The 15,024-nt window shown below is 34.6% G+C and overlaps 1 protein-coding gene across 7 annotated transcripts in view; it reads right to left on the minus strand.

Annotated features, from left to right (window-relative positions):
* LOC123559698 (roundabout homolog 2-like) overlaps positions 1-11,687 on the minus strand; it is a 176,226-nt gene extending 164,539 nt beyond the window's left edge. For 5 of the 7 annotated variants that reach the window (XM_053552462.1, XM_053552466.1, XM_053552467.1 and 2 more), the window contains exon 1: positions 10,855-11,545. The gene's annotated coding sequence lies outside the window, so the exon portion shown is untranslated. The other 2 variants (XM_053552458.1, XM_053552461.1) reach the window with 2 other exon arrangements.
* Positions 11,688-15,024: the final 3,337 nt, after the last annotated feature.

Below are 15,024 nucleotides of genomic sequence, written 5' to 3' on the forward strand. Positions count from 1 at the left end.
CATACATAAAATATTTACGACCAAAATATCAGTATATTGAAGACTCAGTCTGTTCATGTGTGGCGGAGACATAATATTAATCCAATATCTAATCTCAGTATTATATAATCATTGATCCTTCTCTGTAGAAAGTCTACCGATATTTTTGCAAAAACTTTATTTCCCACTTGGCAAAGTCATTGATTTTCCCGTCTAACATCCTATAATATTATCTACAGCGTCTTATTTGTCTCTCATCAATTACTTTCCATAAAAACACGTCTGCTTGTATTAGAAAACTTCAGACTGAAATTTTGCAAATTCTACAAGTGGATTTTCTAAAACGTACAGCAGTATACACAAACCATTACATCAGATTCTTTTAACATTATTTGTAGACATAGTTTCCAGGTAAAATTTTCTATTTTTTAATTACATCATTAACCTTTACCCTGCTAAATTTCTACAATGGATTGGTCCATCATTCAATTTGGGCAATACCATTTATTATTCGAAGGGGTGTTTACTGAAAATTTACTGACTGAATAGCGAACAGTGCAGACCATTAAAATTAAAGATCAGCCTGCACAGATGTGCAGGCTGATCTTGGTCTGCACTGGTCGCAAAGGCAGAATCACTTGCTGCCAGCGCGCTAAATGTTAAATGAAATTCTGTACTGCTACAACCATAGCACAACAGCGATGAAGTGAATTCTTTAAAAACTATTCCTGTACTAAATTTTCAATTTAGCAATTTCTTTTTAAAGCTGCATTCTATAAAGTTGATTTGCAGACAAAAATTAATTCATCCCCAAAAATAAAATCAGTACTTTTTTAAATGTTAGCACAATGCACTTCTTACATTTTGGTTATATGCCAGCTGCAGAAATGTCAGAGATTAATTTAATCAGAAAATGGGACTATATTCATGAATAGATATCGGAAGATTATTTAGGATGAGTGACAAAACAAAAGAAAATAGATAGAATTAATCTAGTCTTTCACTAAGTTAAACCTCTTTGTTGAGAGTTGGTCACAAAATCTATTGTTTCATAAAGGTCTTAGAAGTTCATTGACTGCTTCCTTGGGAATTTCTGATCGGAAAGGACAAAAAAAATACAAGGTATTTGCTGTGACAATACTGACAAAAATCCCAATAGAGGCTGATAGTAATAAGATTGTGAGAAGACAGAAAAAAAACAATACACTTGTAATGAAAATAATGAAAAAACGACAGTAACGGAGGCAAGCACTTTGCGAGCCTTTGGGGACGTGAAACCATCATTGCTCGAACAAGCATTAAGAATAAACAACCATGTAATCTCATCACCATTGATTTTTCTGCGGAGTCGTGACTCGGTGCCAACTCTCGCATCTAATTAGACACTGCCAACCTCAGGCGTGTGACAGGATTTGCAAACGGGACTGAAAGAAAACTCCGTTCAGGGAAAATATGCTAAATCCGCATAATGATATCTGAATTTATCTTGGGCTCCCTTTAATTAGATTACGCATCTAATTAACGGAATCAAAATGAACCAAAGGCGGCTGATTATTCAAAACTCGTTAATTCGATAGTTTTGGAATTTTTTTCCCAGACAGATAAGGAGAATGAATACGATTAGAAAATTTTAAAGCATTTTAGATTGATGCAAGATGCTGGATGGAATTAAATCTGATTAAGGATTATGCCTCGAAAAGATTTGACCATCTGTTGGTATTGCTTGAAGAATGATCGGAAATTCATTTTCAATATCGGCCTTTCCCTAGCCGAATCATTTAAACACCTTTAAGGCATAATAATTAGAGACTGATACTGATACTGGGTAAAATAATGGAACTCAAATAGGGTCAAACTTGAACCAATGAGACAAGATTTGGGTCAAAGACCCCTAGGTTATACTGTATACGGGAGTACATTGACACACAACTTATCTCCAGATCTCTCACTGGCTTATATAATGTTTAACTGGACTTCCTACTTAAAATTTAAAGGATACCCAAACTAGGTCAAATTCTATCCGATTAGATATGATGTGGGTAATCAAGCTGAAGATTACGCTGTTTAAGAGAATCATACTTACTGATCTCAATTTCACGGTGTGTTTGTTTGTTTGTTTTGGGTTTAAGACCGTTCTTTTAATAGTATTTTAGTTATGTAACAGCGGGCAGTTAACGCAACCAGTATTCCTGGATTCTGTACCAGTACAAACCTGTTCTCCGCAAGACACAAAGTCTTTTATCAAATCGTCAAGGAGAACATACGCCCCGCCCAGGGATCGAACACACCAACCTATGACTGATTCATAGAGCTGCGCTCCCTTTGGGTATTGAGCTAAGGGGGCTAGTTTTTGTGCAACCTTGAGTTGAATGGACCCCCTCTGTGAACCTGGGAGAAACAGTTAGTGTCAAACTTTCAGAATATGCTGTTTAAGGGATTACACAGGCATGAACCATATTTCCGATTTCAGATCTCACTGACCTATGCGCCCCATTTTTCAATCTGATTTGTTTTTACAGTAACAACAAACATCATCAGGCAAACTTCCTCAACGCTCTTGAAAACTTCAAAATAAACCAGGATAAGATAAGACAAGGTCGTAAATTAAAACAGATGGATACAAACTAAACATGAACTTTCCCCAATTTCACATTCTTTTGAGATTTCATTCTCCACTTGTAGGTGAAAACTAGTAATTACTTTTTTTTCTGGGTATTCTATCATGTTCTCTAAGATCTTTGAAACATTTCTGGGCATCTCCGAAAATAGATCCTGCATTTTATATCTGATAATCATGACAAAGAGATTTCAAGTTTTGTTTTAACGACCATCGTCATATCTTATTTTAAGGCATTTATTTCTTAAGGTATTTTTTTGCCAAGTCGGCAAAATCAAAATTTATGAAAAGTGTAATAAAACAAACTAAAATGCTGGGCCATAAAATCATTTATATGTGCCAAAAAAAGATTACTTTGCAAATTGCAAATTTCACGTGTTAACTCTTAGCCTGCTGGCGGCAAATGATTATGCCTTTGCGACCAGTGCAGACCAAGATCAGCCTGCACATCCGTGCAGTCTGATCATGGTCTGCACTGTTCGCTATTCAGTCAGTAAATTTTCAGTGAAAACCCCTTTGAATAATAAGTGGTACTGTCCAAATTGAAAGATGGACCAGTCCATTATAGAAATATAGCAGAATAAGGGTTAAACTCTACCAGACAACTGCAAGAACTCAAGATTAAAATTTTAAAAAGAGTTGAAAACAGAAGAAGAATACGCGAGATCTGAAATTCAAACGCTGGAACACATGCTGGAAATCCATAAACTTTTATATCCTATTATATTAGTAATTGGGGTTCCCTGCCATGACAATTTAAGTTGACCTAAACATAGATATTGTGCAAGTTAGTAACAAAGTACAGAAGTATGCTATGTCTGTTTGACTGATACAGTTTGACCCAGTCACTGTGATGAGAGTCTATTATATGGAAACTGACAAGAAACCTCCCGACCAGACTGGAACAGGCACTGAAACTACCCTAGACATAACATAACCCTTTTTAAGTAACAATTACAATCAGAAAGGGTAATTTTCTACACATCATGGAGATTTCTTACATCTGGTTTTACTGTTGGAACTTAACTTTTTGTGCTATAGTAAGAAGACAAAAATGTCAAGGCCATCTGCTAAATATTGTTTGTTTCTTGTGAACGTTTACCGAAATATGTTTTTTCTTGTTTTGTTTTGGGTTTCATGACACTTTTCAACATTGTATCAGTTAAGTTACAATGGGCAGTTAACCTAACCAGTGTTCCTGGATTGTCAAGTAAAAACGTGTCCTCCACAAGTAACTGCCAACTTCCCCACATGTAGGAATCAGAGGTGGAGAATGAATGATTTCAGACAAAATGTCTTTTATCAAATTGTTGCAGAGAACATACATCTCGCCATGGGATCAAACCCATGGCCCTGCGATCCATAGATCTGCGCTCTCCCTACTGAGCTAAGCGGGTGGGCGTTAGCAATAACAATCTGTCAACAAATTTAAATATTATTCATATTTGTTATTTGGTAACAGCCTTGAACTCCAGTTGCGAAATTCATGTCACTAACTGCCAAAATGAAAGTCAGAAAGCAACTTTTTCTATCAATGAAACAAGAGCTTAATATAACACTGGCTGAAGCAATTTCCTAGATATTAATTTTGAAAATGAAAGCCAATGTTTGTCTTTTCTTTAAACCCATAACTTGCAGAATGTTGAGCAAACAAATATTTTCAAGAAACCTGGCCTGTGTTCTCGTCGAAGACTGCTGACATAAAGCAAGAACATGAAGAACGAGGAAAACACATTAACCGTGCCAACTCCACAATCATACAACAACAACAACAACTAAGGAGCATCAAGCAAGGACATTGTAGAGGTAACTTTTCCCTTATACTATCTCAGTGGATAAGAAGTCGAGTATGTAGGTTATCAAAGTTTTGCTTTGAACCAAGATTCCTCCTAGCTACAAAGCCGGCTAAGGTTTCAAAACATTTCCCAGAGATACCGATCATACAAACACAAACATGTGAATATAAAATGTACCCCCAGCATGTTGGAATTCTCCATTCACATTGACCAAAAATTCCCAGGATATTATAAGCAAGTTTTCTGCGATTAGGAAATTACTCAACATTTCTATAATTAGATTGTGTTTCTTATTGTTGGGTATAAGTCACATCTAACACAGTTAACGTCAAACATTGGCGTTTTTGGTCTGATGACCTTTTGGCATTACTCCAGTGATTGAGGAAATAGCATACCAAAAATTTAGGATTTATAGTTTCAAGAAATGTAACAATTAAGAGCTGTCAGTGGACAGTGTGCTCGACTATTCTCAGTGCTTGATAGTATAATATAAGCTATGAGTAAAACTTTAACATTACAATAAGCATATTCTAAGTCGAAAAGGGGCCATAATTCAGTCAAAATGCTTGATAGAGTTGCCTCCTTCTTTTTACAGACTGGGGTCATGATGGTGAACAAGTATGCAAAATATCAAAGCAATATCTCAATGGACTTTGAAAATATTTGAGGTGTTACACAAACTTTAACATTTCAATAAGCATATTCTTAGTTGAAAAGGGGCCATAATTCAGTCAAAATGCTTGATAGAGTTGCCTCCTCCTTTTTACAGACTGGGGTCATGATGGTAAACAAGTATGCAAAATATCAAAGCAATATCTCAATGGACTTTGAAAATATGTGGGGTGGCACGCAAACTTTAACATCTGTGTGACGCTCACGCTTAGCTCACGCCGATGCCGGGGCGAGTAGGATAGCTCCCCTATTCTTCGAATAGTCGAGCTAAAAAGCAACATTTGATATACGTTTCGAAAAACCAGATTTTTAAAAATTACAGTAATCACCCTTTTTTCTTGATCAGGTAGTTTACTGAGTAACACAATCAGAATTCAAGAACATTTCAAGAAAGTGTCTACATCAATCTGTTATGAGTAAATGTGGCTCCAAGAACTAAAAAATTCTCTTTCTGACATCTTTTATTTTTTTCTGAAGTGGTTTTCATCATCCTAAGATAACCATTAACATAGATGAGACACAGAATTATAAGCCATCATAAAATGTATAACCTCTTAGCCCATAGTGTTTAAATACAGATTAGGTATTACCATAGATCAGTTAAGATTTGCGATGTTTTTTTATTTTGCTCTTATATGCAAATAGTTTTACTGCTGAGACATGGAAAATCAAAACAAGTATATTTATCAGTGACATTTTCTAAAAGTATATTACGAGCTATGACACAAGAATTGTAAACAAAGCAAAAATGGCGACTGTCTAAAAAAAAAACAGCATAATAAAAGTGACGCAAAAAATTCAAAATCTACGGTATTTGCATGATTAGTATTTCCCTCATGACTGTCAACAGCTGCATTACCATCAGTGAAAATATAATCTCTTGCAGCAGGGATTATGTTAGTAAGTAGTCGCTTTTTGTAGTATAGTATGGTTACAGAAAACGTTTTTTGTAGTATAGCATGGTTAGAGAAAACGTTTTTTGTAGTATAGCATGGTTAGAGAAAATGTTTTGGTAAATAAAACAAGCACCTACATTAGATCAAGTGAGATGTGCAGGACATCTCTATCAAAAATAATAGGCATCAGATAAAATTATATGTAAATGAAGCTGGTTTTAACCTTTAGTCTGCTGGAGGAAAATGAGTCTGTCTTTGCAACATTTGCCTGCAGGTACTTAATTCAGTTAGTAAATTCTCAGTGAACACCCCTTTGAATATTTAAGTGGTACTGCCCAAACTGAATGATGGACCAGTCCATTTAAGAAATTTAGCAGGATAAAGTATGAAATTTGTTTTTACAAGAAGTGTTTTATTTATGTGTAAGTCTACAATTCGTAAAAAATATAATGACCGAATTCTGACACATAAGATACCTATTTCAACATGTCCTAAAACCTTTTTAACCCAAAAAACATAATCGGAAGTTGGTGAAATAATTACTTCACCAATGACTCATGGCAATAAAAGAAGCCATTAAAATTTCGAATAATCAGAAAAGTAATTTGTAGTACACTATCTAAAATAGTTTTCGCGTTTTTATCTCTCTCTTCCTCTCTAATTAATTTAAACATTTTTAGCATAAAGTCATTTGTTGAAGGCAATAATTCAAACAAAAATGACAATAAAAGGGCTATAAATATTACAACAACATAAAGTATGTCACTGTCAACAAAGGAGGGATACGTAATTTATGTTTTATTTAATTATTCTCCGATCATATCTATATATGCTCAGGTAAGTAAAAATTTCGTCGCATATATTAACCATTGTTGTTGGTCTGAACGAAATGCCGTAAAAATTTCTAACAGAATAGATACCTTCAATTTTTGTGCATTTAATACAAAAATTTTAGAGTCGTAAAGAGTGGCATAAAAATATCAACAATAGGTTTCTTTCTGCATTATTTATCTTCGTAAAACTGCAGTTTTATGAAATGGAAGTGTCAAAAGGCTATATTCCAAACATTACCGGTAGCCAAACTTATCTGCAAAGAATATCTGCATATTATTACACGGGCCTATACAAACTCACTTATAGGCCTTTGTGAAAAGAAACCTAAATGGCTTTTTTTCCACAAAGAGATGTGAAAAATTTCTTATCACGAGTGTTTTAATGCATAAGGATATAACATAACATTATTTATTCAAAGTAAATTTAGCCATTATACATATAGCGCACATGGAAACCAACTAGTGCTTGCGACACATGGATCAGACAGCTGCGCTTCGCGCAGTTGGTCAGGATCCATGCTGTTCGCTACGTTTCCCAGTTCCAATAGCTTTAAAGGAACAGCATGGACTGACCAACTGCGCGAGCAAGGGGTGGATCCATGGTCGAAACACTATGTGTTTCCATGCACGCTATATTATTGAGTTTGATTATGTCGGATATCATATATTAAATATGACATGCAAAATGATACATCTCGAATTGTGAACACTTATCTAGAACAGAACACTACTATGACACACTAGTGTGCCCGATGCTTATTCTGTACTGTACAAATGAGTCGAATCGCCAACTAAAAAATCTGATTTTTTTTCCCTTGAAATTCATTAGATTCAAGTCCTGGAGAACAAAAAATAGCTCTTAACCATGTTCCAACGTGTTGTATTACATTAAAATAGATCATTAATTCTAGTTTTCAAAGAGAAAAAAAAACAACAAGTAAATTAATACCAAGTTTTCAAACAGACAAAAAAATCTTGTAAATTAACGACCAACATGAAATCTTGGTAAAAGCGTTCTAATTGTTTCATAATGGAAATTTGTCGCAATAAAGAGTTAAATTTCCTTGTTTGTTTTTTTTTTACGGTAATAAAAACGAGACAAAAAATCTTGTCCTTTGTCCACAGAGCGAAAAAAGCTTGTCACTGTGACGGAATCTTTTTTTTCTGCTGAAACCGAAGGAAAGAAAAAAATAACATTGTAAAAAAGACAAGAAAATTCTGAACCATGACATTTATGAAGAAAGTCATAGAAAATTGAAATAAAAACATTAAAATTATTATGATTTCCTACAAATGCAAAAAAATGTCATGTCAAATATGTAGCATGTCATTTTTTTCCCTTACTTGTTAAAGTTCATAATCTGACATTTAAATGCAATTGTGTTGACACTAGAAAATAAATCAAAAATAAAGGAGAAAATTTGACCTAAAAACACATTCTGAAAATAGAATATGGCAGTTCTTTTAAGACTGGAAGTTTAAACACGGGTGGACTCATATAAACAGGCCTTAATAAACAAAATTTAAAACCACATTCTTACTATTTTGTCCCAAATATACGGATACTGACACCCACCTCTTAATTTCTTCCTTTGTCTCTAGTACAGATCCCCACCCCTACCAGTTCAAATGTCACAAGTCCACAAATGTAACCTGCTGAGCAAACATAAAAAAATAAAAGCTGGCAACTATTTTTTTCTATTCTGAAAAACTAAAAAGATGCTCAAATGCTTGGATGCCATTTGAATAAAATGAATTACGAGTCAAGACAGAAGAGGGCATTCACTTCAAAGAACAGTTTGCAGATGACTTTTCCATTATCAGTTTCAAATCTTCTTATCAAAATCATCTTCTTCAATGAACTAAATTGGTTGACCTAAGTACACATTGACATCTGTCAGCACTTTTTGGGAGGGATGCATCAATTTAAGACCCTGTTTATGCTTCAATGAATGATTACAGATTTCGTATATCAAATAGCTCTGCATGTTAAATAATTTCTAAACAGTGCTAGCTACAAATATACCATGAAAAGCGATTTTAAAAACCATTAGAACTAGTGGGTAATTCTTTAGTCAATGACCTTAAGCTTCTGTATACAATTAAATTAGCTATACAAGCAGTCATTCTCAAACTACGGAGATATGCATCGAAAAACCAAAGTGCAGTGTAAACGGGGTCTTAAAGTATTTCTTTAACACTAAAATCAATAACGGTACACTTTGAAACAGTACATTAATAAAGGAAGATGTTTAGCAAAGCAGTAGTATTAAGGCAGCTGAAGATGTGTTACGCCAATTACTTCTCGGCAGATGGTGGCGATATGGAAAATCTTAAGGTGCATGAATACCATAATAACAGATATCTTCTTACGACTAAAATTTTGCAAAATTTAAAACCAGTCTGATTACTACCAGGTTTCAGTTTTGTGCAAACCATAAATTTTTCCTATAAATGCAATCAAAATCCGAGTTTTCAAGAGGACTTATATTTTTCTGAAGTAAAAAATGCGTAAATTACAAAAAAAAATCCCTCTAAAATATTCCCGATTTTACAGCATTATTATTTTTCTATACATGCAACAGTGGGTCTTTTCATAGATAAAAATTACCATTCTCATGTCAGACATGTGTAACGACAAATTTCTGAAATGTATAATGACATATTTTTAAACTTATCATTAACCTTTTGTTATTTCAGGTTTTTTTCCTTCCTTCATCCCAAAATTTATTGTCTTCTTACAAGGTAGTTTGTTTCTTAACGGAAAGTTTAAAAATCATGAGAAATAAGGTTCAACTTGTCACCTACACAAAAACTAAAGAGAAAAAAATTAAAATCTATTTCTAATCTAAAGAACAATGACCAGGAACATCGCTTTTAATTCCCCTTTGTTTCTCAATTTTAGCTGTCTGCCTTGTGTAGATACAAATTAAACAAACTGCTGATTAAATTAGAAAAATCTTGATTTACATTAAAAAAAAATTAAATAAATGTTTAAAACTGGAAACAAGATAAAACTTTACACATAATCATGCAGTGTATATCAATTCCTGATAAAAATTCAGACAATAATCTGAAACGGTATTAAACGTTGGATTATGCGATCGGAACTAAAGTTGATAGAAACGAACGTCTGGATTAAGGGATCAAGATTATCTCGATCAATTTCAATGATCCTACGTTACGCTTTTCAAAACAGTGGATTAACCCTTTTTCAGTTTAATCGTAAATAAATGTCATTTTGAACATTCTTAAATTTTAACGTTAATCAAAAATTGCTCCGATGCCAAATCCACGAAATCTGATTTATAGTAAACTTGCTACTTAATTTCGCATTTAGAAGATTTTACGATGAAGTAAATTATAAAATCATAATTTGAGGGCGAATCTAAAATGGAATCTGATCAAAAGGAATGAAAATGTGAATTATTCATCAGATTATAAAAAAAAATCGTTAAAATGGGATGTTACAACATAAAAAACAAATTAACCTTTACATCACTGATAAACATCTTTTTCTTTTTGAAATTTTATTGTGCCAAAGCCTGTTATACAGTTTATTTCATTGAGAGAGAAAGTAGCCTACCGTGTACTGTACTTTTATCAATATGTCTCATGTAAAACGTATACAAACTTTACATTACCTCACACACATATATATATACTTTTTGTACAAATTTTAATGGAGAGAAGAACATAGTGGACAGATGGGAAAATGATTCAATCAATACACCAGACAAAACTTAAAAATCAAGTCTGACAAAGAATCTAAGAAAATTTCTAGTTCAAATAAATAATTTTGAAACTTCCTCTTCAATATCCAGACCATATCCAATTATTTCACAGACATAGCTTAGAGCCCCAGACAACTGTGAAGTAAATGCATTTATGGAAATATATTTGTTTTAACCAAATGGGGGAATACACTAATTAAAACAATGGGTATTGGCATGGTAAAATGATTTATAAAACAATTTATAAAGAGATCACTTTTTTTCGTCATTTGACAATAAAAAAGGTTATCTATCACAATATATTATACATCTGTAATATATACTTACATGCTGATTCACACCTTCAAGAGTATATCCGCTGAAATTTCACAAGTAATTCCAAAGTCCCAGTCCTTGCAGAAATGTAGGAATGATATAACTAAAACGAGAAATCCTTGAAAAAATTATTTACACAAACAAGCTATATTTCCAGAACGAAAATTATCCCAGCAGGCGTTCACTTAAAAGGTTCACAGATATCTGATTATTTTTTTTTTCCTTGAGAAATTTAAAAGTTTCTTTCAAAGTATTCCACCTGTGCAGTGCTTCCACGGATCAGTTACCTGAGAAAAATAGATTTATTAATGAATGAGGGGTATCAAAATGCAGCGGTAATTATCAATGTTTAATATTCCGTCAGAATAACACATGACAATGTTATCGCTCATATATCTATCGCAAATTATCTCCGTAAGTAATATACCTGCCTTAGGCCCTCTACTAGTGTAATCTACACTTGTTTGTGACAATCACTTTGTCGTAAAACTATATCCCTTCTCAAATATCCAACAAGCTATTAACACTATCCGACTGAAGAATTTGTAATAAGCTTTAAAAACTGCACACAAACTTAAAATTTACAAACCTTTTAAATTGTTCATTTAACAAACTGATTTAAACATAGTCTCAAACAGTTAAAAACACACCTATACTTGTTTAAATAGTAAGCAGAGATGTTATATACCATGACACTATGATACACTACCAGTATTATATTGACTGTTTGTACAATGGTCTCAAAAAGCAGTATGTAGTTATCAGTGGCTCACGCCAATACCCGATACTGGATGCTGATTGGTCAATACACATCTCATGCTGCTTCCTGATTGGACAATCTGCTCCTGTAGAGAGAAAAAAACTGGCAGATTATATAAATGTAATATAAAACTATGTGTTGTATTTAAAATACAATCTCAGAAAAATATGGAATAAATAAAACATATATTTTTTGCTTATGGCATTTTAATAGTGTAACTCTATATGGATTGAGAACAGAACTTTTACACAAAATAATGTAACTGATAAACCATCCAATTAGTTCAAAATGCACTTTTCCCATCAAATTCATGCCAAAATGGTCGGGTTTTATTTTATATAAAAACGAAAATGATTTATCTAGATGCAATAATTTGAGGGTGGATTTGTACTCTATGAATGCAGCCCACCCAGTTAGCACAACAGTATGCATCCAGAGGTTACAAGTTCAATTTCTAGGTATGGCATATGTTCACCACATCGACAGTTCAGGTGGGGAAGATGTCGGTATAGAGTCCAGGGGCCAGTTGTTCGAAACTTTAACAGGCTGTTAAACTAACCGCCTGTTAAATTTTGATTCAAAATACTACACTTTGTGAGAAACACAAGTATGATGTTTTGATTTTATTGTAAAGAATTTTCATTGTTCATAATTCTTACCTTATACATTTGTTTTTCAAAGTCGTCTGAAATGCCAAAAAATAACTCTAAAAGTTAATCAACCGTTAGCTTAATCGCCTGTTAAAGTTTCGAACAACTGGGCCCAGGACTTTTGGTTCAGTTAACTGGTGCTTACTACATAACTTAAATACATTAGAAAAAACAGGATTAAACAAATCAATCTCCATAGAATGAATGTCAAAACACACCAAGGCACCTACATAAGAACAGCACACGACTATCAACATGGAGGTTGTGAGTTTGATCCTCAGATATGATTTAACAGAAAACAGTCTATCAGCATTCCTCCTATATTTCATGTAGGGCAGTTGTCATTTACTTCATCTAAGCCAGTACTGATGCAAAGTCCAGGAACTCTTGGTTAACTAAGGTAATACTACTAAGATACTGTTAAAGAACAAGTGAATGAAGTATTGCCATGCAATACAAAGTCCCCTACTGGAAGGCACCTAATTTTCTCTACTGCAGTATAACATAATGAACTGATATCTGTCAATGATGTATAAACAATATTGTACTACATATACAATATGTTATAACAACACACTTGGATTAAAATGTGCATATATAAAAACCCACAGTTGTTTTCATATTGAATTTTTTTGGCTGATTATAAAAATGTTATCATATAAGTTATTTATAGTAACAACAAAGGGAAATTAATCTTTAAAAAAAAAAAAAAAATCTATATAATATAAGTCCACAAGAAACTCTTTACCAGGTAGAGATAGGTCAAAATACACCTAAAAATTGGATGTAACATGCATGCTGTACCACAGAAAAGTGGTCTCGATTTTTCTCTACCGCCAGTAATAAAAAAGTTACAATAAAATCTATTTATAGTAACAACAAAGGGACGTAATTCTAAAAACAAGGGTGCCTCATGGTGGTGAACATTTGTTCCAAGTTACATCAAAATCCCTCCATGCATGAAGAAGAAATGTTCCGTACAAAGTCATTCTTGAATTTGACCTTTGACCTCTAAATATGACCTTGACCTTAGACCTAGGGACCTGGTTCTTGCGCATGACATGTCTCATCCAGGGGAATATTTGTGCCAACTGATATCTAAATCCTGCTTCGCATGACAAAGTTATAGACAGGAAAAAAATCCTCTTGACCTTTGATCTCAAAGTGTGACCTTGACCTTTAAGCTAGGGTACTGGGTGTTGCACACGACACGTCGTCTCATCATGGGAAACATTTGTGCCAAGTAATATTAAAATCCCTTCATGGATGGCACAGTTATGGACGGGACAGGAAAAAAACTCTGTTGACCTTTGACCCCCAATTGTGACCTTGACCTTTGAGCTAGGGATCCGGGATTTGCGCATGACACGTCGTCTCATCATGGGGAACACTTGTGCTAAGTGATATTAAAATCCCTTAATGAATGTCAGAGTTATGGACCGGACACGAAACAGACCCTGTTCATGCTATGTTAACATTTGACTGCTTAGTGTGACCTTGACCTTTGAGCTAGGGGTCTGAAAGTTGTGCATGACACATCGTCTTATTATGAGGTACATTTCTGCCAAGTAATATTAAAATCCCTTCATAGATGGGAGAGTTACGGACCGGACAGGAAAAAAGCCTTGTTGACCTTTGACCTCCAATTGTGACCTTGACCTCTAAGCTAGGGATCCAGGTTTTGCGCATGACACGTCGTCTCCTCATGGGGAACATTTGTGCCAAGTAATATTAAAATCTCTTCATGGATGGGAGAGTTATGGACCGGACAGGAAAAAAGCCCTGTTGACCTTTGACCTCCAATTGTGACCTTGACCTTTGAGCTAGGGGTCCGGGATTTGCGCATGACACATTATCTCATCATGGGGAACATTTGTGCCAAATAATACTAAAATCCCTTCAAGGATGGGAGAGTTGTGGACCGGACAGGAAAAAAGCCCTGTTGACCTTTGACCTCCAATCGTGACCTTGACCTTTGAGCTAGGGGTCAGGGTTTTGCGCATGACACGTCGTCTCATCATGGGGAACATTTGTGCCAAGTAATATTAAAATCCCTTCATCGATGACAGAGTTATGGACCGGACACGAAATTGCGGACGGACGGACGGACGGACGGACGGACAGACGGACGGACGGACGGACGGACAGACAGACAGACGGACGGACAGACGGACGGACGGAATGACGGAAAAGTGCATTCCTATAGTCCCCGAAACTGGTTTTCAACCAGTAGGGGACTAATAAAGATGTAAACAAACCAATAACAGTCCACACTGAAGACTATCATCCAAGAGGATGGGAGTTCGATACTCAGTGATGATTTGACAGAGTTTTACAGAAGTCATTCCTCCTACACCACTGACTCTTGTGGGGAAGCTGTCAGTTACTTGCAAAGCACTGCTCAGTACCAGTACAGAATACAGGGGCCTTGTAGAGCACTGCTCAGTGCCGGTATAGAATACAGGGGCATTGTAGAGCACTGCTCAGTACTGGTACAGAATATAGGGGCCTTGTCCATATCAACTGACCACCGTTACATAACTGAAATACTCTTGAAAAATACAAAACAAACCTGAGCATACCCCTGCAATTTGAATTTCAAAAATTATGTCATATAAATGATAAAACTATCATTGTATTGCTACAGGTCAGATTGGGATCAAATAGTTATTAAGTCAGAAAATCACAATAACATTTGAAATAGACTAGCTCCTAGACTATGATATATCTTTTTCCATTTCTATGATTAAATGTAGTGAATTGAGCCAGTCT

The sequence above is a fragment of the Mercenaria mercenaria genome, chromosome 10, assembly GCF_021730395.1.
Source record: "Mercenaria mercenaria strain notata chromosome 10, MADL_Memer_1, whole genome shotgun sequence".
NCBI classification, from domain to species: domain Eukaryota; kingdom Metazoa; phylum Mollusca; class Bivalvia; order Venerida; family Veneridae; genus Mercenaria; species Mercenaria mercenaria.